This window comes from Antennarius striatus, chromosome 22, assembly GCF_040054535.1.
Source record: "Antennarius striatus isolate MH-2024 chromosome 22, ASM4005453v1, whole genome shotgun sequence".
NCBI classification, from domain to species: Eukaryota; Metazoa; Chordata; class Actinopteri; order Lophiiformes; family Antennariidae; genus Antennarius; species Antennarius striatus.
Window position 1 is genome coordinate 15,317,427 of NC_090797.1, and position 22,016 is coordinate 15,339,442.

The 22,016-nt window shown below is 45.0% G+C and overlaps 1 non-coding gene and 1 pseudogene across 1 annotated transcript; one reads left to right on the forward strand and one right to left on the reverse strand.

The window, feature by feature from the left end:
• Nucleotides 1-5,153: 5,153 nt before the first annotated feature.
• Nucleotides 5,154-5,225, forward strand: trnah-gug (transfer RNA histidin (anticodon GUG)). The gene has a single exon. It is a non-coding gene; the product is annotated as a tRNA-His (tRNA).
• Nucleotides 5,226-15,634: 10,409 nt separating this feature from the next.
• Nucleotides 15,635-20,790, reverse strand: LOC137589710 (probable E3 ubiquitin-protein ligase makorin-1; annotated as a pseudogene).
• Nucleotides 20,791-22,016: the final 1,226 nt, after the last annotated feature.

Sequence of the window (22,016 nt, forward strand, 5' to 3'; positions counted from 1 at the left end):
ATGTCCTCAAAGTCTTTCTATTCATAAATTAAAATCTGTACTCTGACTTCCGTAAAGCGCTGCGGTGCGCGTCTCGTCCGTCGTCATGGTGAATCGATGAATCGGGACTCTATTGATGATGGCTTTTTTTCAAGTTGTCGTGTCTGTTAAACTGCGGGTCAATTTACTCTGGGTTAGAAAAACTAACCCTGAACCGCGTCTGGGAAACCGAAATCCCTGGTTTTTCCAAGTTCAGGGTAAAGCAACCCAGAACCACAGGTTTACCTCAGGGTACGTGAACCCTGCCTTCGTGAAATAGACCCAATCAGGCTAACCTGGATAAAAAAGGTTAAAGAAATACATGAATAAATAAAAAATTGGCATCTCAGGTTGCAGTCGGCGGACTGCCTGAAAAACCTCGCGAGAAGAGTCAAAGAGAATTGCATGCATGGTTTGACTTGGACAAAGATGTTGAGGAGTTGAAAGATAGTGATCCGACCCTTGGACTGCAACTAAACAATATAACCGGCCGATAAAAAACAAGGAAATCAAGTAAAAAATATAAGTGTAATGTAAGTGAATAAAGTAATATAGAGGAAAATTTAGGAACCATAATTTGTGAAATAACATAGAAAAAGGCTGCAGCCAAATGTAACAATCACTTCATGAGCATGAATCTAAGTTGAATCTAATCTAAATTGAAGTCCCCCTTCTGCACACATTTTCCTCTGAAATAAAAGGGGCGTTTGGATCCATAAACTGTATAAGTAATTGATATAAGCTTTAAACTATAAAATGAGTCTTTCAGTGTCTGGCATACATCCGTGTATACATAGGGGTGCATTTCTTAAAACGTCACCCGGCTGAAATAAGGTCACCCAGAGTTAGTGTGTGTTTGATAAGATCCGACCATACGTGTATGGGAAGATCAGAGCCAATGAGAATTTGTGTGACTGATAAGCCCACTGAAAGTGCAAGCATATAAATCAAATAATCTGAACATACAAGCTTGGGATAAAATAAAGTTGTTGTTTTTTTTGTTTGTTTTTTATGAGTGTAGAAAACCGTTTGCTTGGACGTCATAAGTGATTCTGTGTAACTGAGTGTATGATTGCTGAGCTCAGGTGTGAATGTGTGAGCTGGAAAAACAAAAAGTCTGATTGATTGTGTTTGACTGGGATTAAAACATATGTGCTGTAGATGGAATAGTAGAAAGTGTGTTGAAAGTGCATTAAAGGTAATAACAAAGTGTAGATTGACGTTGTGTTGAGCCGTTAAGACTGCTGTGAGTTGTCAGAGCAGAGGTTTGGAGGTTGGTGCGCGTAGTGAAGGAAAATATATGAAGGTGCAGAAGCTGCAAAAGAAATCCCCCGTTCAACCAAACCCCCCCTTCACAACCCCTCCTTTCGAGCGCGTAGGCAGAAGAGAAAGATTTTCTGTTTTCTTAAGGAGCCAGACATAAGAACACAAGTTATTTTAAATAAATCTCACACCAGTAGCTTTGCTGGGAACCAAAAACTCTGACATTTCAAAAGATATTGACAAAATTTCAGAGCGATGAGAGACAAGAACCAAGGGTTTAGAATACCCGTGGCCAAATGATAAAAAGGTGGTTATAAATGTTTCACTTCGGCACCATATCACAAAGCGATAGGATAGGACTCTACATCTGTCTTCAATGTCTTCAAATCCTGTCTGCAAGTTTTTTCTGAGACCTAAGAACACTCAAACTGACTGTTTTTGCCAAGATGTCCTGTTTCTTCCAGAGTAGCATTCTGGGATACTATCGCAAAGGAAATGCAAGGGTGGCGACACCAGATACCTATGATGATATTCACTAAAGACTGGATGTGAGACACGAGTCATGTGTTCATCCAGCAGCAAGGCCGTAAAGGCAGGCAGTGGAGACAGTGGAGAAAGGTCAGAGCATTGGAGACAACACACCCATGAACACTGAGATGAATACAAACACACACAACAACACCATTATGATACACATAGACAGACACACATACACTGACATCACTATTATGATTCTAATTACCGTATAAGACCACCCTGATTATAAGACCACCCCCTCTTTTTCAAGACTCAAGTTTGAAAAAAGACTTTTTGAACACCAAATTTAATTTCTATACAGAAAATATTTAAAATACATCTGAAACAAGTGATTATAACAATATATTCAAGAGAAAAAGTAATTTTGTAGCTTTTATTTTCCCTCATTCAAATCATACAAAAACTGTCACATCTTAAAATCTGAATCTTTCTCCATTTTCTGTTATCTCTTCTGTTTTTTTCTTTCTTGCCACTATTTTTATTTTTCATCTTCGTAACAGGGTTCGTTTTAGCCTGGGAAGATAAGTTCAGCCTTCGCTTTAAAGATATCTGGCGCCATCTAGCGTTGTGAATGGGTATAATTTCTAGAACCTGAATGTAAGACGAACCCGACTTTTTCACTTTTTTGCGTCTAATTCACTGTGATACTCTGTGTATTTGGGTCCCTTCTGCTAATGTCTGTTAAAAAAGGATGAGAATGTGTTAATACTTCAGTAGAGGATAAATGTCACTCTGTATTCCACCAGAATGTGAAGCAATGGGAAGACAACAATCAGTAACATAAAATATTAGACCACCTTTGTTTTCTTCAATTTCGTGCTGATTTCTTCTTCTTTTTATCAATTATCAACTCCTGTGTGTATCGTGACTAAAACAGACAGAAAATAAAACTTGGAGGACCTTTATAGCAGTTATAGGCAGTACAATGTCACAGCCACTGATGTTAGAACTAAAGCAGTTTTGTCTGTTACAGTATCAAGGAAACCATGCAAACAAGCTACATGTCATCCTTTGATTTCAGTTCTTATATAATATTGGTATACACAACGGTATGAATATTCTTCTCAACTGTTTTTGTAACGTTCGTGTGCAGATTTACTGTTTTATTTACACAACAATAAAACATTTAAATATATTTCCCTATTCAACAGAACCTGATATAGATGAGAGCAGAAAAGACCGTTATGTTGGTGAACCACCATCTGTCCTTCTGCGTTCCTCTCCTGGATACCAAACCTGCCCATCACCTCCTCATCACCTCTGTTTCCTGCACCAACATGTCCATTGAAGTCTGCTCCAATGACAACTCTGTCACTTCTAGGCATGCTCTGCATCACTTCATCAAGGTCCGACCAGAATTTCTCCTTCTCCTCCAGCTCACATCCTACCTGTGGAGCATACCCGCTAACAACATTGAACATCACACCTTCTATTTGTAGCTTCAGACTCATCACTCTATCTGACACTCTTTTTACCTCTAGGACATTCCTAACAAACTCCTCCTTCAAGATAACTCCTACTCCATTTCTCTTCCCATCTACACCATGATAGAACAACTTGAACCCTGCTCCTAAACTTCTAGCCTTGCTACCTGTTTTGTGAAAAACTTTAATAAATAGGTTCGTAGGAGGTGGGTACACAGAAAACTCACTCACACAATGAATCAAACCGCTCCTCTAGGGCTGTAATAAATGTGTGATTTATTACACGCAGAGAATAGAAATATAGAAATATTAAGAAACAATAAGTACAAACAAACAAACAAACAATAAGTCAAAAAGACCTCTATGATGCTAGACCAAATGTGTCGTTTAGTCCCCGCAGCGCACAGCAATGCAAACAAACAATTCTATGATGCTAGAATAAACTGGTAGTTTCATTCCCCACAGAGCATAGTAATAAACAAACAAATATTTGGTTGAGCTAAGGCAATATATGGTGGCATTCCAAATATGCTTCGCCTCGTACCTTGACACAGGGAAGGAGAGCCTACAACCCAGGCAGAGTAGCTTCAACCAGGCTGGGCGTCCGTATGTAACCCGCAGCTGACTCTATCTGGAGTATGAAACTTCTCACCTTTTATACCTTTGAAGAAGAAAGGCCTGCATGCAAGCAGGAATGGCCAGTTCCAGCTCTCAGGCAGCCCTCCTTTTGGTGGTACCCCCAGCTGAGGAATAAACATCACCACCCTCGAGAATGCAGTGTAGGAAGCTTTCACGCACTCGTAAACCATCTGTATCAGGAGACCTTACACCTTTGGAATGCACCAAACCTATCACACCAAAACTAAGAAACCTAAGAAATCTTTATTACACCTTGGAATGCAATTTAGAGGCTTTCATGCACCCATAAAACATCTTACACCTTGACTGAAAACAGGTCTCCATCTCCTCTCCATCGGTTCTCCTTTGTGAGGGGTACTGGGTTTACAGCATCTCAGCTCCCCATATGGTTTAATAGGCTGTGACCTGCTGTGACCTTGCATGGAGAGGTTTTGAAGCAAGTTCTCAGTAATGACATGATAAGAGTCAAATTAGGACACACACAATACAAATTTCCATTACACTACCTTTCCACCTGGTCTCCTGGACACACAGTATGTCTACCTTCCTCCTCTGCATCATGTCAACCAACTCTCTACCTTTTCCTGTCATAGTTCCAACATTCAACGTCCCTACTCTCAGTCCTATACTCTTGACGCTCCTCTTCTCTTTATTATGCGAACACACTTTCCTCCTCTCCTTCTTCGACCAACAGTAATCCAATTTCCACCGGCGCCCTGTAGGTCAACAGCGCCGATGGCGGTCGTTGTTAACCCGGGCCTCGACCGATTCTGTATGGAAGTCATAGGTTTGATTTGCATCTTAGGTTTGGAAAAAGATTTACTCCGGATGCCCTTCCTGACGCAACCCTCTGTATTTATCCAGGCCTGGGACCGGCACAATAAGACACTGGCTTGTTCCCTCTTGCGGCTACATTCCATGCTAAAAAAAAAAATGCTGAAAAAACAAGGATAACAAAGTGAATTTACAGCTGATTATTCTGAAGAAAAACACTCTTGAAGGAGGCTGAACTAAAAAGGGGGTCTTCAGTTTGTTCTGGAACGTGTAGACTGGACTCTGGAGCAGTGGTCACGTGGTCTGATGGGTCCAGATCCACGTGGGTTTCTGTCTTCTTTATTCGTCAGCCGTGGTTGTATAGTGGTTAGTACTCTGTGTTGTGGCTGCAGAAACCACAACAAAGTGGTTGCTGCGGTGTTACTTGCTGGTGTGTATTTTACTCTCACCCTCCCAAAAATGATTTTTTAACTGTTTTCCAGTTTTGTTTTTTCATCGGCCGTGATCGTATAGAGGTTAGTACTCTGCGTTGTGGCCGCAGCAACCCCGGTTCGAATCCGGGTCACGGCAGCTTTTAATGTAAATTGACTAAAAAAGTCCCCGCACTGAGGGACGGTGTTATGATAGGTTCAACTCGAGGTGCAGCGACGTCATGTACCCATCAAATAACGTCATCTGCAGACCCACTGAATGACCACATCTGTCCATCTATGGATTTTTCTTCCCTGAAGACTCGCTCATATTCCAAGGCGACTATATCAGGATTTATTCAGCTCATATCTTTACAGAGGGCTTCAGGGACCATGGGACATCGTTTTTGATCCCAGATTGGCCTCCAAGGAGCCCAGACCTTAACCCCGGTGAGAATCTTTGGGATGCGCAGGAGAAGACTTTACGCAGGGCCCCGGAGGCTTATGAACTGATCGCGTTGTTTTTATTTTTTTCACTCCACAAATATTCCGGTTCCGTTTTCCACACGTCAGCTGTGATCGTATAGAGGTTAGTACTCTGTGTTGTGGCTGCAGCAACCCCGGTTCGAATCCGGGTCGTGACATGGTTTAATTCAGTTTAAGTGGACTGGGTCTGACTGTTAATATTAGATTTATTTTAGCGTTTGTTGAAACTCTAAAAAGAGCTGCTGTATCTACTTTTGAAATGCCATTGTTATTCTTTAAGTCTTAAATTATTAATTATCTTAAAGTTATCTTAGTTATTTTAGAGTTCAAGGTAATTGGACCACACCGACAAGTTTCTTGTTTTGCAGGTGAGCTTTTGCAAGTTTAAATTTTTTTCGACGGTGTATTTTTTTTCCTCATCCCCAAAATTGTTCCTTTACCTTTATTCTGTTGTCTTTTTACATCAGCCGTGTCAGTCAGTTTCTAAATCAGTAAATTTATTTTGGTATTTTTCATAGAAGTGGCAACATCTCTGTCTCCTTTGTCCCTACTTTGCTCTTTCTTCAACATCCTCCACTGTCTTCTTTATCAACTTTCTATTACTCTCATGACCTTCCATCAGGGACTGCTGATATCCTCTCTCTCTCTCTCACTTACAACTTCTGCTTCTCTTCCATGTTTGACTTCTTCTAGTTCCTTTCTCAGTCTCTACATCACAACATTCTCTCTATCTCTTCTGTCTTTCCCTCTCTCTCTCTATTATTGCTGTTTTTAATTCAAATAAAGTTTGACGTGCATCATCTGTTTCTCCATCCTCTTCAGTTTTTAACACTCCCTCTTTTATATGCCACAGAGCTTGTTGACTAGCTGCGACCTTTGTGGTTGATTGCTTATTTTGTATTTGCTTTAACATTTCTCCTGAGCTTAAGGCCCACTGGTGAAATGTTCCTCTCTACTTTGAGTTGGCATGTTCCTGAATGGAATGTTACCCTTGTTTTCAAAATAAAATGCCTCCCTACCTCTAGTAAAACTGTTGTTCTTGTCAATGGGCTCTGGCTGCCACAGGAGGGCCCATCCCTCGCCAACCAGAACACCACGGTCAGGACATGGGGATGTGTTCTGCTTCTACACAATTCAAAGGAAACAGTTTTGGATCACACCCCGAGTGAATTTCAAATCATCTTGTATATTTTATAATGTAATGTAGCTGCTGATTTGAAATTTCTAAAAAATATTTATATTTTTTACAATTTCACTTTTTTCTCAAAAGCTGTTTTAAGACTTGAATGATGCCCCCCTGGCAAGATAAGAGGAAGTGTTGTAGAGGAAGAGGAAGTGTTGTAGAGGAAGAGGAAGGTTTGTAGCTGTAGGTGGCTGCTCGTTGAATGCGTTTTTTTGTGGTAAATGGACTCTTAATATAATTTTTGTTTCTTTATACATACAGTCCTGACCGTGCCTGACTGTTTTTGCTGGGTGTTTCGCTGTGGACTTTTGTTGTTTGTCTCGGTCGGTGCTGCAAGCTGGAGCCTGAGCCAGGGAACGCAAACGCTCTGACAAACAGGCTGGAGCATCCCCTGCCACTGGATGCTTTAGTTCACAAACTACCGGAATGCCCCCACCAAGGAAAAGCCCGACACCAGAAGAGTTTGGGGAGATAAAACTCTCAATATCTGTGCAGCGGTGACTGCGGTCAGAACACAACAGGAGCAGCTTCTGGGGCTCCTGGAGGAGGTCAGAACACAACAGGAGCAGCTTCTGGGGCTCCTGGAGGAGGTCAGAACACAACAGGAGCAGCTTCTGGGGCTCCTGGAGGAGGTCAGAACACAACAGGAGCAGCTTCTGGGGCTCCTGGAGGAGGTCAGAACACAACAGGAGCAGCTTCTGGGGCTCCTGGAGGAGGTCAGAACACAACAGGAGCAGCTTCTGGGGCTCCTGGAGGAGGTCAGAACACAACAGGAGCAGCTTCTGGGGCTCCTGGAGGAGGTCAGAACACAACAGGAGCAGCTTCTGGGGCTCCTGGAGGAGGTCAGAACACAACAGGAGCAGCTTCTGGGGCTCCTGGAGGAGGTCAGAACACAACAGGAGAAGCTTCTGGGGCTCCTGGAGGAGGTCAGAACACAACAGGAGCAGCTTCTGGGGCTCCTGGAGGAGGTCAGAACAAAACAGGAGCAGCTTCTGGGGCTCCTGGAAGAGGTGAAACTACTATGCCTCCAGAACGCGGAGAAGGAGAAGCGAATTGTGGATCTCGAGCGGTGAGTGGATGAGCTGGAGCAATACTCCCGCATCAATGATGTGGTCATCACCGGCATCAACATCAGGCCTCCCTCATAAGCTCGTGCAGTGGCCGCGGACAGCGGGGAGCCCAGCGAGAAGGAGACACCATCGGTGGAGCAACAGGTGGCTTCCTATCTCCAGAGCAGGGGGATAGAGTTGGACCGGGAGCACATCGAGGCGTGTCGCCTACTACCAGTAAAGAACGAGAGACCGTCAGCGCTCATCAGAAGGTTTACTAATCGGAAAAAGAAAATGGCACTGCTGAAACAGGGGCGCAAGCTAAAGGGCACAAATGTATTCATAAACGAGCACTTGACAAAGAAAAATGCTGACATCACAAGGATCGCAGGACAACTGCAAAAACAAGGCGAGATTCAACAAACCTGGGTAACAAACTGTAAGATCTTCATCAAACTAAATGGGTCACCGGAGGCAGCAGAAGTCTTGGTGGTGAAGAGCATAGAAGACCTTGAACAGTATCGACATTGATGCAGCTTGTGACTCCTCATCATCACAATGCCAAACACACCAAGAACACAGACTACACCAAGCACCAATATGGACATGGACATGTTACAGAAGATCCTACAGCATCAACAAATAGAACTGAAAACGTGTGAGTATCAAGAGCACACCCCACTGGAGCAGAAAAAGTATGCAGTTGGTCTCTTCATTGATCTGAACCCCATGTCAGACACATAAAAACAAAAATATACAAAACCCTCTCAATTATAAATAAAGCAAAACTATACCTTGATGGAAATGCACTCTGTACTTTATACTGCACCTTGGTCCTCCCATACTTTACATATTGTGTTGAAGTTTGGGGGAATACTTATCAGAACACAATTAATCCTCTGATCATTCTACAGAAAAGAGCAGTGTGGAACATTCACAAGGTTGGTTTTCTTGAACATACTCATAACCTGTTTACGCAGTCAAAGTTGCTAAAATTTCATGATATTGTACAATATAATACATCAATAGTTTTATATAATAATAATAATAATAATGATGGATTAGATTTATATAGCGCTTTCTTGTCTGGACACTCAAAGTCACTTACATTGGATCCATTATTCATTCACACCTCATTCATACTTGGTGGTGGTAAACTACGTACGTACCCACAGCTGCCCTGGGGCAGACTGACGGAGGCGTGGCTGCCACTCTGCCCCTCCGACCACCACCGGAACAATCACACACATTCAACAAATTATTACCACCAAACCTCCAACGATTCTTTATAACTCCAGTCAGGGCTCATCACTTGAGAGGTTCTGGATATTTTCATTGCCGAGAGCTCAAACCACGCATAAACGTTTTTGTGTGTCTGTGTGCGGAGTGAAACTCTGGAACAATCTGGTCTCACAACACAAGAAATGCCAAAGAACTAATCAATTCAAATTGTTATATAAACATCATGTCTGGTCAAAGTATAGAGATGAGGGTCTTTAACTCAAACTGCTGTTCTGTTTGTTAACATGTGCTCAGTGTTTCTTTACAATTGTTGGTATTTGTTAATTACTGCTGTTGGCATTTGTCCATTACCATTGTTGGTATATTGTACATTACCATTGTTGGTATATCGTGCCTTCCTTACATTGTTGTGTCGAATTGCTATTGCAATGTGATAATTTCATTGTTGCCCATGGTGACGCCATCGTGATGCAATTATTGTGTGGTTATCCTTGAATCCTCGAAGTAGCAGTGAAGCTCAGTGTGTTGGTCTCTGAATCAGGAACTGGGGTGGGATTACATAAGTTTTCTTCTTCCCACTCCCTTTCAGGCAGAATTGTATTGTTGGGTTATGATCTTTGTTTATTATTTGCTTATTTAATTATTTTGTTTGTTGTTGATTTTTTGTTTGTTTTTTGTTTTGTTTTTCCTTGCCTTGTCTGAAATAAATGAATAACTAACTAACTAATGAAGAATACTTTAATAATGCTACAGCGGAATTTGTTACCTCTTTTAAGTACAAGTACAGTCATACGGCACACGTTACACAAGAAAGTACAAGAATACAGCTATCAGTTAGACAACACAGCATAGATGGATGGATGGATGGATGGATGGATGGATGGATGGATGGATGGATGGATGGATGGATGGATGGATGGATGGATGGATGGATGGATGGATGGATGGATGGATGGATGGATGGATGGATGGATGGATGGATGGATGGATGGATGGATGGATGGATGGATGGATGGATGGATGGATGGATGGATGGATGGATGGATGGATGGATGGATGGATGGATGGATACTTTATTAATCCCGGAGGAAATTGCATATATCCACTGCTCAGGCATTACATAACAAATAATACTGGATAAACACCAGGAGAAAAGGAAACACTGACATCACAGGACATACCACAAGACATACATTACACTAACAGACAGACACATGCAGCACTAACAGGACTTATATACTAAACTATAACTAAAATATAAACAGTATAAAATTTAAAAATATTACAGTATTAAAATATAAACAGTATAAAATAAAATCTAAACAGTATAAAATTGAATTAAAATATAAAACAGTATAAAAAATAAAAAAATAAAATATATATATATATATATATATATATACAACAGTATAAAATTAAATTTAAATTAAATTAAATTAAATCCATATTCAACCCCGTGCTGACCTCGCCACCTCCCCCCCGCTCCTCCTGAGAGAGTCATTGTACCCCCTGATGGCACGGGGCACGAAGGAGGACCTCAGCCTCTCTGTGGAGGCGCTGTGTGACAGCAGTCTGCCGCTGAAGGTGCTTCTCTGCTGGGAGAAGGTGGTGTGTAGGGGGGGGCTGGTGTTGTTCATGATGGCCTTAATTTTAGACATGGTCCTGCTCTCCAGAAGCATATCCACAGAGTCCAGGCTCAGCCCGACCACTGAGCCCGCTCTGCGGATGAGTCTGTTCAGACGGTCCATATCTCTTTTCCTGGCCCCCCCACCCCAACACACAATGGCGTATGACAGCACACTGGAGACTACGGACTGATAGAACATGAGAAGGAGCTTAGGACAGATGTTGAAGGAGGCCAGCCTCCTCAGGAAGTACATCCTGCTCTGCCCCTTCTTGTACACACAGTTGGAGTTGAGTGACCAGTCCAGTCTGCTGTCTAGCTGCAGTCCCAGGTACTTATAGTTTTCTACCACCTCCACCTCACTGCCTTTGATGATCACCGGCTGTGGAGAGGGAGGTGCCCGCCGGAAATCCAGAACCATCTCCTTTGTCTTGGAGACGTTGAGCTGGAGCTGGTTCTGTTGGCACCACTCCACGAAGTCAGCCACCAATGCCCTGTACCCCCCCTCATCACCCTCCCGGATACATGCCACTATCGCGGTGTCATCGGAGTACTTCTGTATGTGGCATGTATCCGAGTTGTGCTTGAAGTCTGATGTGTAGAGGGTGAAGAGAATGGGGGATAGAACGGTCCCCTGTGGCGCCCCTGTGCTGCTGGTCACCATAGAAGACAAACAGTCCCCCATACGGACGTACTGGGGTCTGTCCGTTAGGTAGTCCGTAATCCAGCTCACGAGGTAGGGGTCCACAGCCATGGAGGTCAGTTTATCCTGCAGGAGCTGGGGCTGGATGGTGTTGAAGGCTTGAAGGCATTCACACTAAATAAACAGGAGACATATAAACACGCTGTTCTGGGATCAGAAAATGGTCTCGTCAGACCTTCAGTCAGATTTACAGACCATTTGTTCAATCTGTCAACTGTTTAATTTGGGTATTTGGCTGGAATTTAGTTAACCTTTATTTTGGCAAGCTTGCATACCATTTTACCCCAGGTATCTGATCTTCACTCGGCGGCCGTCATTTTGTGAACCACTGTCTCCACAGATGTACCGTATTTATTCGAGTATAACGCGCAAAATTTTCTACCTAAAAAAGAACTCAAAGTTTGGGTGCGCGTTATAAACAAGGGCTGGGGTGACACGCTTAGATGTATTAGTATACAGTATTATTTGCGCAATGACTTATTTGTCGAAGATATCGCTGACCACAATCGCAAAACATTGAATGCAACCACATCTCTCGACCCACAAAACGTACATGGTCGATTTTTAGTAACAGTATCCAAATCATTTGCGTGGGCGATCTAAAATAAATACTGGTAATTCATGATGGCTCATGCGCATCACTCCTGCAGAGGCGAGGCGTATCTAAGGAAATGGTATTCAATAATCAAATGCGTCATCAGCAGACCTTGTCGGATGGTGTCATTTCCGAGAATTCTTATTATAATAATAATAATCCACCTTTAATAGTCCACACAATGGGGAAATTATGTTTTCCTCTCCAGTTTTTTGTACATGCATATATATATGTGTTAGTCAGCACACACACACAAACATTGTATACAGGCCCCTGAACACAACACACACTAGGGGCCTGTGCATGCAGTTAATGACGAGTACAGGGAGGTGGAGGGACGGGTCGCAGCTTCGGGGGTGCACCCCAATGAGCAGCTTGTGGGGGGGACGGCGCCTGACACCTGGCAGTGTGCTGACACCTCCAACCGTCAGCTCACACTCCGAAGATGTCCGGCTGGAGCAGGAATCGAACCGCCGATGGCTGGGCGCTGTCTGGTCCCAAGACGTCCGCTCTACCGCTGAGCCACTGCCTCCGCTGTGACTTATGATATTTGATTATTGAATAGCATTTTCTTAGCTACGCCTTGTCTCTTCATTTCCTTTCCTCGCCTCGGCCACACTGAAACGTGAGTTACCGGTAAGCATTGCTGGTGTATCTGATGATGAATCGGACTTTGAAGGATTTTAAATGCCTGTAAATATTGTTAATTTTATTTCGGTATTGTGTTCATAGTTTACGTTGTCAATAAATGATTTTTATCATGGACGCATGTGTTTAACAATGTTTGGCACTTACAATGCTTTGTCTGAGCCGAGAAAAAGTGAAACAAAATTTTATACCGATTTTTTAATTGAAAATTAGGGATGCGCGTTATACACGTGTGCGCGTTATACTCGAATAAATACGGTAGCTGTTCTGAGCAGTCAGTGGTTCTACCAGTTTAACCCTATCTAAACTAGTTTTACCTTTTGCTTAAGCCTTTCAAACATCACACTCTGTTCCTGACCATTAGCTCCATTCATTTTACACAATCCCTATTTATCACATTCACAAATTCGCCTTCCATTTCATACAATACAACACAATATTCAATTAACCCATTAAAAATGAGAGGTCAAGTATCTACTCTGGGTCCTCCAGCAGCGATGCCTCCAGCTGATCTGTTAAAATCGCAGACAAAGACGACACTCGTCTAGCCATCGTACTTGCTACAAGCTGGACATCGGAGATGACGTCACGACCATGTTTCTCATCTTTGAATCATTATTTAGCGACAAGCATCATAGCTTCTTTAAAAACCTCACCATCTGAAAATGGTTTCTTGTTCTTTATCAAAAAACGGGCAGCTCTAGACGAAGCTTCGATTGTGTTCTGGGATTTTTTGACCGGCTTTGTGAAAAAAGTCTGTTGTTTGTCTGAAGCTGCCTTTAACCCACTGACTTTTTCAGTACATAAAGTGCTGCTGGGTGGGTAGTTCACAGTCATGTTTTTGTGGCATGTTTGGAAATGCCTCTCCACGTTGTGCCGCTTTGGTACTGCAACAGTCATCCCACAAAAAAGACACAAACATTTCTCTTTGAATGACGTAAAAAAAGAAATCTTCTTCCCAGTCACTCTGAAAATACGATGTCCTTTTGTGTTTTCTTCCATGGTTTTTGGGCAAAAGCACAAGCAGGCTAACTCCTCATATCACCTGGTCAGTGTGTCAGGCGTAGACGCACGAATGACCTTCGACTTGGAGAGAGGCGAGTTTGATATCAAGTATTTTATTTGAATGTTTTAACTTAATAAAATATCATTTTAGAATGCTGAATAATTAAGTTGCGATATCATTAATGTGTTAATTAATGTTAATATTTTTAGACCACGCCTCACGGGCGCCACAAGGGGTGCTCGGGGGCGCACGGTCGCTCGCAGGAACAGCGTTGGTGACCTCTGGTTTAGAACCTCCAGACGTCACGTGAGCGCAGCAACGTCATGAGGAGCTCAGAGGTGATGAAGCTGGACCTGAGACGGTTCCTTCTGACCGCACCAACCTTCTGACCGTCTCATTGGTCCTTTCATCGTGAGACCTACGGACGTTGGTGGACACAGGAGGGAGTGACAAAGGAGGAGCGACATAGGAAGGAGTTACACAAGAGGGAGTTACACAGGAGGGAGTGACAAAGGAGGAGCGACATAGGAAGGAGTTACACAAGAGGGAGTTACACAGGAGGGAGTGACAAAGGAGGAGCGACATAGGAAGGAGTTACACAAGAGGGAGTTACACAGGAGGGAGTGACTGTGTGTCGGCTGCTCTGACCTGATCCAGGAAACAACGTACAAACATTAGATAATAAAAGTCACACCCGTCTGTGGTGCTACAGCTGAAGTATGTGTGTGTGTGTGTGTGTGTGTGTGTGTGTGTGTGTGTGTGTGTGTGTGTGTGTGTGTGTGTGTGTGTGTGTGTGTGTGTGTGTGTGTGTGTGTGTGTGTGGCGTGGGGATCAGGAGGTGGTCTTCTGGTGTCGACCCGGTCACACGAGTGGACCGTCACCTGAACATCAGTTTAACGTGAACACGTGTTCCTCCTGATCCTGGACAGGGTGGGGCCACCTCCATTTAAACATCACTATTGGTCACATGTCACAGTGAATCAGTACTTATCACCACAGCAGACAGCTGCTAGCTGCTGTTAGCGACCTGAGCAGCTAGCGGTCCAATGAGTCCTGTTGCAGTGGCTTATGTTTGCTCTGGAGGGTTCTGTTGGGTTTTTCTGTCTATTAAAGGGCTTTGAAATGTCTCTTGATGTGATTAAGAGCTATATAAATAAAAGTTGGTTGAGTCTGACTCAGGAGGCGGAGCCAGAGGAGGGTGAGGAGGAGGAGTATGTAGAGTGGAGGATGAAGACGAGTGTCTGTAGTGGGACGATGAGCTAATGAAGCAACAGCCAGGAGTAAAACATCAGGGGTCGGGGGTTCAAAGCTGCTTTTATGCCACCAGAGGGCGCCACCACATTCTAGACCTCACCTTCACTGGAGGGAGGCTAAGGCTAGCTGTTCATGCTAGCTACAAGAAGTATCTCAACAGCTGTCTGTGACACAAGGACATCCGTCTCTCATCCATCCATCCGTTCACCCACTTCGACAGACAGCTTGTGATCCAACAGGCTCTTAACCATTAATGAAACACACACACACACACACACACACACACTCACACACACACACACACACACACACACACACACACTCACACACACTCACACACACACACACACACACACACACACACACACACACACACACGGGACACTTGGATGAAGGTGATGAAGGGAGGACACATCAGAACAAAATAATGGCTATGAGCAGCTTTAATAAAGAAAACTGAAGATCCAGCCTTCAGGAGTAAAACCTTACAGTTTGACAGTAAATGTCAGAGTGATCGTCAGGCTAACAGGAAGTGCTAACAGCTGTCAGTGATAAACGCGTCACACCAAAACCCACAATGAAACTTGACAATGTTTATTAGCTATATTTGAAGAAAATTAATTTGTTAAATATTATATTGACTTATTTTTGTTATTTTAGAATTATACCTCCTACATGAAACACACCAGAAAGACTAACAATAGATGTCAAGGTAATGTTTAGCATGAGCACAATGGCTTGTGGGAATTTTTTTCTTCATTTATATTTCATAAGTTCATTTATTGATGGCCTGCCAGGACCTCGTCTTCGTCCAGCAGCCTCAGAAGCATCTCCCTCAGCTCGAACGGCACCATCTCCTCCTCATCGTTGTTGAAGGAGTCTGTGCTCTCCTGCTCCTCAAAGATGTTCCACAGCGGAGTCAGGGAGTTCTGCTGGACACACACACACACATACACACACACATCAGCCTTCATCCAGTGATGCAGGTTTGCAAAAATCAGACTCCAAATGTCTCCAAACGATGGTTTCCACTGATCAGTGCTTCCACTCAGCCAGCAGAGGGCGCTGCTGTGGAGATGCTGCTGTTCTTGGCAGACCTTCAACAGAACCAGTGGACTGGTGGCCCCTTACCCTGTTCCTGTCATTGGATCTGGGCTGCTGGCGCGGGGGCTGGGCCTCCAACAGTCGTCCACCAGGAAAGGCGTGTTTATAGAAGCAGTTGGCGCCAAAGGGACATGTGCCACGCCCCTCATCAAAGTACCGACACGGCTTGTTCCTGAAGGAGTCCGAGAAGACTGTCAGGGATTCAGACACATCAGACAACACCGCCCACTCCACAGCCCAGATGTTCTCCTACAGATCTACTGTCATAGCCCCACCCACTAGTGTAGCCCCACACCTTACCCGTTTCTAGTCCGGCCCACTTACCGCATGCCGTCCTTGTATTTCTGGATGAGCTTCTGCTTGTCGTCCTCATCTTCCACCCAGAACTCACTCGGGATGACAAAGTTGGATGTTATTCCACACTTGGGGCAGCAACTGGAAATACGTAGAAAAATGGTTTTACCATCTGAAACAGGGAACGTTCAGGAAGAAGCTCCTCTGAAGGAGATTAAAAACAGTCTCAGGAGATGTTTGGTGAGAAAAGGTGAATTAAAAAATGTTTCTGGTTGGTTTACAGACGATTAATCAATGTGATGGAACACTTATCGCTACAACCTCATTCAAAGTACCTCTGAAACATATTTAGATAACATTTTTGATGCTTTCATGAAGAAGAAAGATGAATAAATATTTGTTATCCAAAGCTGTTAAAGTCGATCCACTGGACGTTAAGAAAATTCTTGAAGACGTTTCATCTCTCATCCAAGAGACTTGTTCAGTTCTGAAGGTGGCTGGTGTTGTCCAGCTTATTTACCCTGTGGGGTGTGGTCAGGGCTATGCAAATTCAGACGACCGTCGTTGAAACCCGTCTGGCCCCTCAACAATTGTTGGGTGTGTCAAAGGGGGGTCATTGAAATACAAGTTTCACCTTTGTATACTAATGACCCTCATTAGTATACAAAGGTGAAACACAAATTTCAACGACCCCCCCCCCACTCCCCATCACACACTGATGACTCACTTGGTGATATCGCACATGGCCCTCCTCCACGTCCTGATGCACTTCAGGCAGTAGCAGTGGCTGCAGTTGACCAGGATGCCGAAGCGCCGCTCACTGGGGTTGGCCTTCTCCAACACCACTTCAATGCACATACGACACATCATGTACTCGCTGCGCTGGATGGCGAACGAGAGCTCCATGTCCTTCTCGTGGGCCTCCATGCACGCCTGTGGACAGGTGCAGGAAGTGTGTGTATGTTACCACCATGTCAAAGGAGTGTGTGTGACAGCTTGTGTAGTGTGTGAGCAGGTTGTTACCTTGGTGTGCTCTGAGCGCTGACTGATGTCGGTGGGGTGGAGCACCTGGAGCTCACACATGTTACAAACGTCGCCATGGAGATAGGCACAGTTGATTCCATAGCGGCACTTTCCAATAGCGGCATAGAAGCAAAGCTGCTTCCTCAGCTCCTTGTTCTCAGGATCAGCTGCAGACGACCCACAACATCAAAACATCAAAATACTGTCACCATGGTGACCACACGCCTACAACCTGATCGGACTACAGTTTCCTTCAACTGTTTGTAATCTCAGATGACACAAGTTCACAGTTGTCCACTTGCTTGTCAATGGGTGAACAAAACAACAGTTTTACCAAATACCAAAACGAACAACAGCCCAACCCCCACCTAAGAAAATATCCACAGCCCTAAGTCTCCTCACAAGGGGACGTAGGTGGGATCTAGTGCTTCTCCCCAACACACCACGCGGATCACTCACCCCGTCCACAGTACGGCTGTCCTGAAACAAAATCGGCCGCGTTGAACCAGTCTTGAACCCATGAGCCGGGTGTTGACCCACTGGGATCCAGGTCTGATGGGTCCAGCAGGGAAGTGGGGGGAGGCATCAGTGTCTGGGGGGTCGGCCGCTCCTCGCTCTTAGGTAGTTTGTAGTGTTCAAACCTGAGGACACACAAGTTACCATGTTATAACAGGAAGGTTGGGAGATAGAAACCCACTGTAACCCCCCCACCCCTCACATATAAACAAAAGGTAGAGGGATGGAAACCCATTATCCTCCCTACATACAAACAGAACAGGGAAAATCATTAACCGTTTTACCAAAAGAGCCTAAAAGAGCTACATAGATCTGAAACTGCTGCTCCACACCACTGGTGTCAGGGTCAGTATGAACACAAAGCATTTTGGGATTTTTAATTAATGGTGAGAACATTTTAGAAACCTTTCCCCACTTCACCTTAAATTCTGCAACCAGTGCTCCTCATCTTAGCTCTCATATCATTTAGTTATAAGAAGTCAGGACCAAACATATCCATGAGCACAGGAGACAGTGCTGGGATGAGAAAGATTACTCTAAAAATCTTCCAGCAATAACACAACAATAGAGTCAGTACTAACAGTGTGAAGATGCTACTGCTAACTGCTAACCCATCTGTTCCAAAAGAGGACCATGACTCCAAACTAAAGCACTGAGTCAGAGTAAAGTGTGTGGAGTCCTCCAGGTAAAGGCAGGTCAAGAAGAGCAAAGCAGAATGAGGAGAACTTACTTCAGGCTGGTTGAAGACATGTCTGCAGGTCTCAGTCATCCACGTCAGGACTCCTTCAGTTGTGACTCACTGCTACTGAGTCCAGACACTTATAGTCCTGCTGGGGCAGGAACTCGCCCCCACAAACCCCTAACACAATGAGGGTCGTTAGGAGTCATTCCCACTCAGGTGGGCCGTTGTCCCGCCCACCTTCATGCGAGCTGCCCCCACATTTGAACGTGAAAGGTGGTCTCAGGTTTCTGCTCCAACAGGAGTAACTGGACTCAGTCATCAGAACTGAAGAGGACTCTCAGACGAGAGGTGAAGCGTCTTCAACCAACCTGGAGGAAGTCCAGCTGACTGTGTTCTAATGTGATGTCACCAGAAACAGTCGTTAGACGTTTCACAAATCAATCACACTGTTTTCTAATTTAATTTGCAGCCTTTTGCATGACGTAGATGAGCCAGGCCAGGTAGGCGTAGGTGAACTCTCCCAGGGTGCAGCTGAAGATGGAGCTTTTCTGGTGGAAGCCGCAGGCGCGCTCCCGCTTGCTGCGTGCGTTCTTCATGAAGAAAATGCTCCAGCCGGAGATGACCACCAAATCCGCGGTGATCCACGAGCACCAGTACAGGTCGGTGAAGATGATGAGGTAGAAGTCGTGGACGCCGCCCTGGAGGATGAGGAGCAGGAAGCAGAGCGCCTTGTAGAGCGTGCCACGCATGAACGTGCGCTCCAGCAGCTCTGGACGAACTCTCCCGACGTCATGATGGAGGCGGCGGTCACCAGGGGCTGGATGCTGCTGCACTCCTCTGGGATGATGCTGCCGCTCGTCTGTGTGTAGCACCTCCCACTCAGCCGACCGGATTCTGGTGAAGACACGGGTGGGCGTGGACCACGACCCGCTTTAGGTCAGAGATGCTCGTTCTTCTGGTTGTTGCTGTCGGTTTGTGAGATTAATGTATTTGTGCGGTCATCTCCTGTTTCCTTCCCAGTGCATTGAAAGGTGGAGGCGAACGGACATGTGCAGAAGCTTCGGGGGCTCCCGCTGCTGGTGTGGAGAAGCAGACAGTGGGACGTGAGCTGCTCACCAGTAACACCGGTAACACCATCACTTCATCATGACCAGAGCAAGGAGACGTTTCTCCTGCATGAAGGAACATTTAGAGCAGGGGTCACAAACCTTTTTGAGGCTTAGGGCTACTTCATGGGCACTGAGTAGTATGAAGGTCTACGTAGGACCTCCATCCATCCATCATCTATCACTTATCCACTTACCATGTAAACCCCAAGAGTGTGTTTCCAAAATTACATGGACATATCAACTTTTTCACCAGAGGAGCATCCTCTGGTGTTGTCATGTCAACACCCTGGACAATGTTGACATGATAAATAAAGACAAGGCCCGCACCCTCCCTTGGGGCGCCAGACCACACCACTGTTATGCTTTTGTTTTTTTTGTTTTTTTTGTCTGCATGTATTCTCATAGCTTAACCCCATAAAAGGGGGTCAACTTTTTATGAGATCAATGCTTGTTTTAGTCTTGAAGCAAAATCTTTTATAGATTTTAATGCGTCCTTTCTGGGAACTAAATTGTCAGTCTTTATTAGAGCTTCCTATTGTGAGCCAGAGAGGGAAGTGCTGCACCTCTGTGAGTTAAGGGGGAAAGCAAAAGGAGACAGGGAGAGAAATCACAAACTAAGTAGTGGATAGACAGGCAGTTGGAGTGAAAACGGTTTAAGCTGTTTCATTATATCTTAGAACTGGTACCTTAATACCAATGTTATAAAACACCAGATTTGTGGACCCTCTCTTGGGTCTGGCCTTTGCGTGGCGAGGGGGCTTGTGCGTTCCAGTGACCCTGGACAGCGATACCGTAGGGAGCTTGCTCCTGGTAGGGTCACCCATGGCGGGCCGGTCTCCAAGGTAGGTTCCAGACAAACAAAGACCCCAGAGTGTCGGCACGCTGTGAGGTAGCAGCCCCACCAGCCGACCATCCTGCGGAGGGCTAACAACCCACCCAGGAGAAACCCTCTGTTACGAAACTGACCAGAAAAAGAAGCCGGACTGACCGACACGATAACGGACCCCAGCCTGCCCCCGACCAACGAATACGGATCAACCTACTTCGTAGGATCCGTGTCGCCACATGGAACGTCTGGACACTCCTTCGCCCCGGAGCTGCCACTCTGCTGTCCCGAGAGCTCACCCTGCCAGGGTGATGCTATAACATCACCCTGGCAGGGTGATGCTATAACATCACCCTGGCAGGGCTCTGTGAAGTACGACATCACCATTATTCTCTCCGACAGTGATCGGTCCACAGGCTCACCTGTCGGCACAACTTCTGCTGACAGGCTTGCAAACGACAACGGTCACCGCCTTCTCCTTCTCTTCCACCACAACAACCTCTGCGTCGCTGACACCTGGTTTCCCCGGAAACCAGGGCTTTGAACCAGATTGTTTTGCCAATCGGTTTGTTCCGAACAGAAACTGAATTATAACGTTTCCGGGTTTGCGTTCCACCCATAAACTGACGTTCCTGAACCGGTTAGAACAAAAAAATAAAGTTCCTGAACCGGTTAATAATGTTTCTTGTAAATATAAATATATAGGTGCCGTATTTTGGACACAATAAGACGCGCTTAAAATTTCTCAAAAATCAATGCTGCGACTTTTTTAACATTAAGCGTCTTATGTGTACACTGAGTTCCAAAATCTGTAAAAATGTTTTTGTGTGATTTTAGTCAGCGATCCACCAGCTCGGCCATTGTTCACCGACATAGGACGTATTACGTCACTACGTACGCCGGCAGCGATGGGCCAATTAGAGAAGTTGACGCGAGGCTACGTCCGGCACACCTCCGGTAGGTACCGGTATAGGGTATATACCGGTACTGTACCACAGGTATGCTGGTAACCACATTTATTTGGCTAAAGACCCCCGACAGTGAAGAGACACGATTACGACGCAACATGTAAACTCCAGGCTATCAGTTCCGGTTGTTCCTATTCACCTAAAGAGATCGGGGGGCTTTTTCACGCTTCGCCATCTCTCTTGATCTGTGACTCCATGCCCCCCCCCACACCACCGCTTCTGTCAGAAACACGTCAAGCGGCTGAATTCAGAGTTTGCCATCATCCTGGAGGATTAACGAAAGAACTCCAACCGCTGGACATCGGTGTGAGCAAAGCCTTTAAAGTTAAGCTGCGTGCGTCGTGGGAGTGATGGTAAACACACCTTTACCAGGACTGGAGGCAGTGCCGAGCGAGGTACACCACGAGTTACACGCCCACAATATGTGCGTGGAGTGCGGATGCCTGGACTAATGTGGCTGCTTCGACTTTTGTCTGATGTTTCGCTAAAGCATCATTACCGGACAGACACCCGGAAACCAGAAGGTCAGCGATAGTGAAATTGCCGAGATATTCAATGCAGACCGGGAAGAGTATAGGACTGAGTTTGACTGTTCAGTTGTTTTATCACCAACATAACGGTCTTTTCTGCTCTCATCTA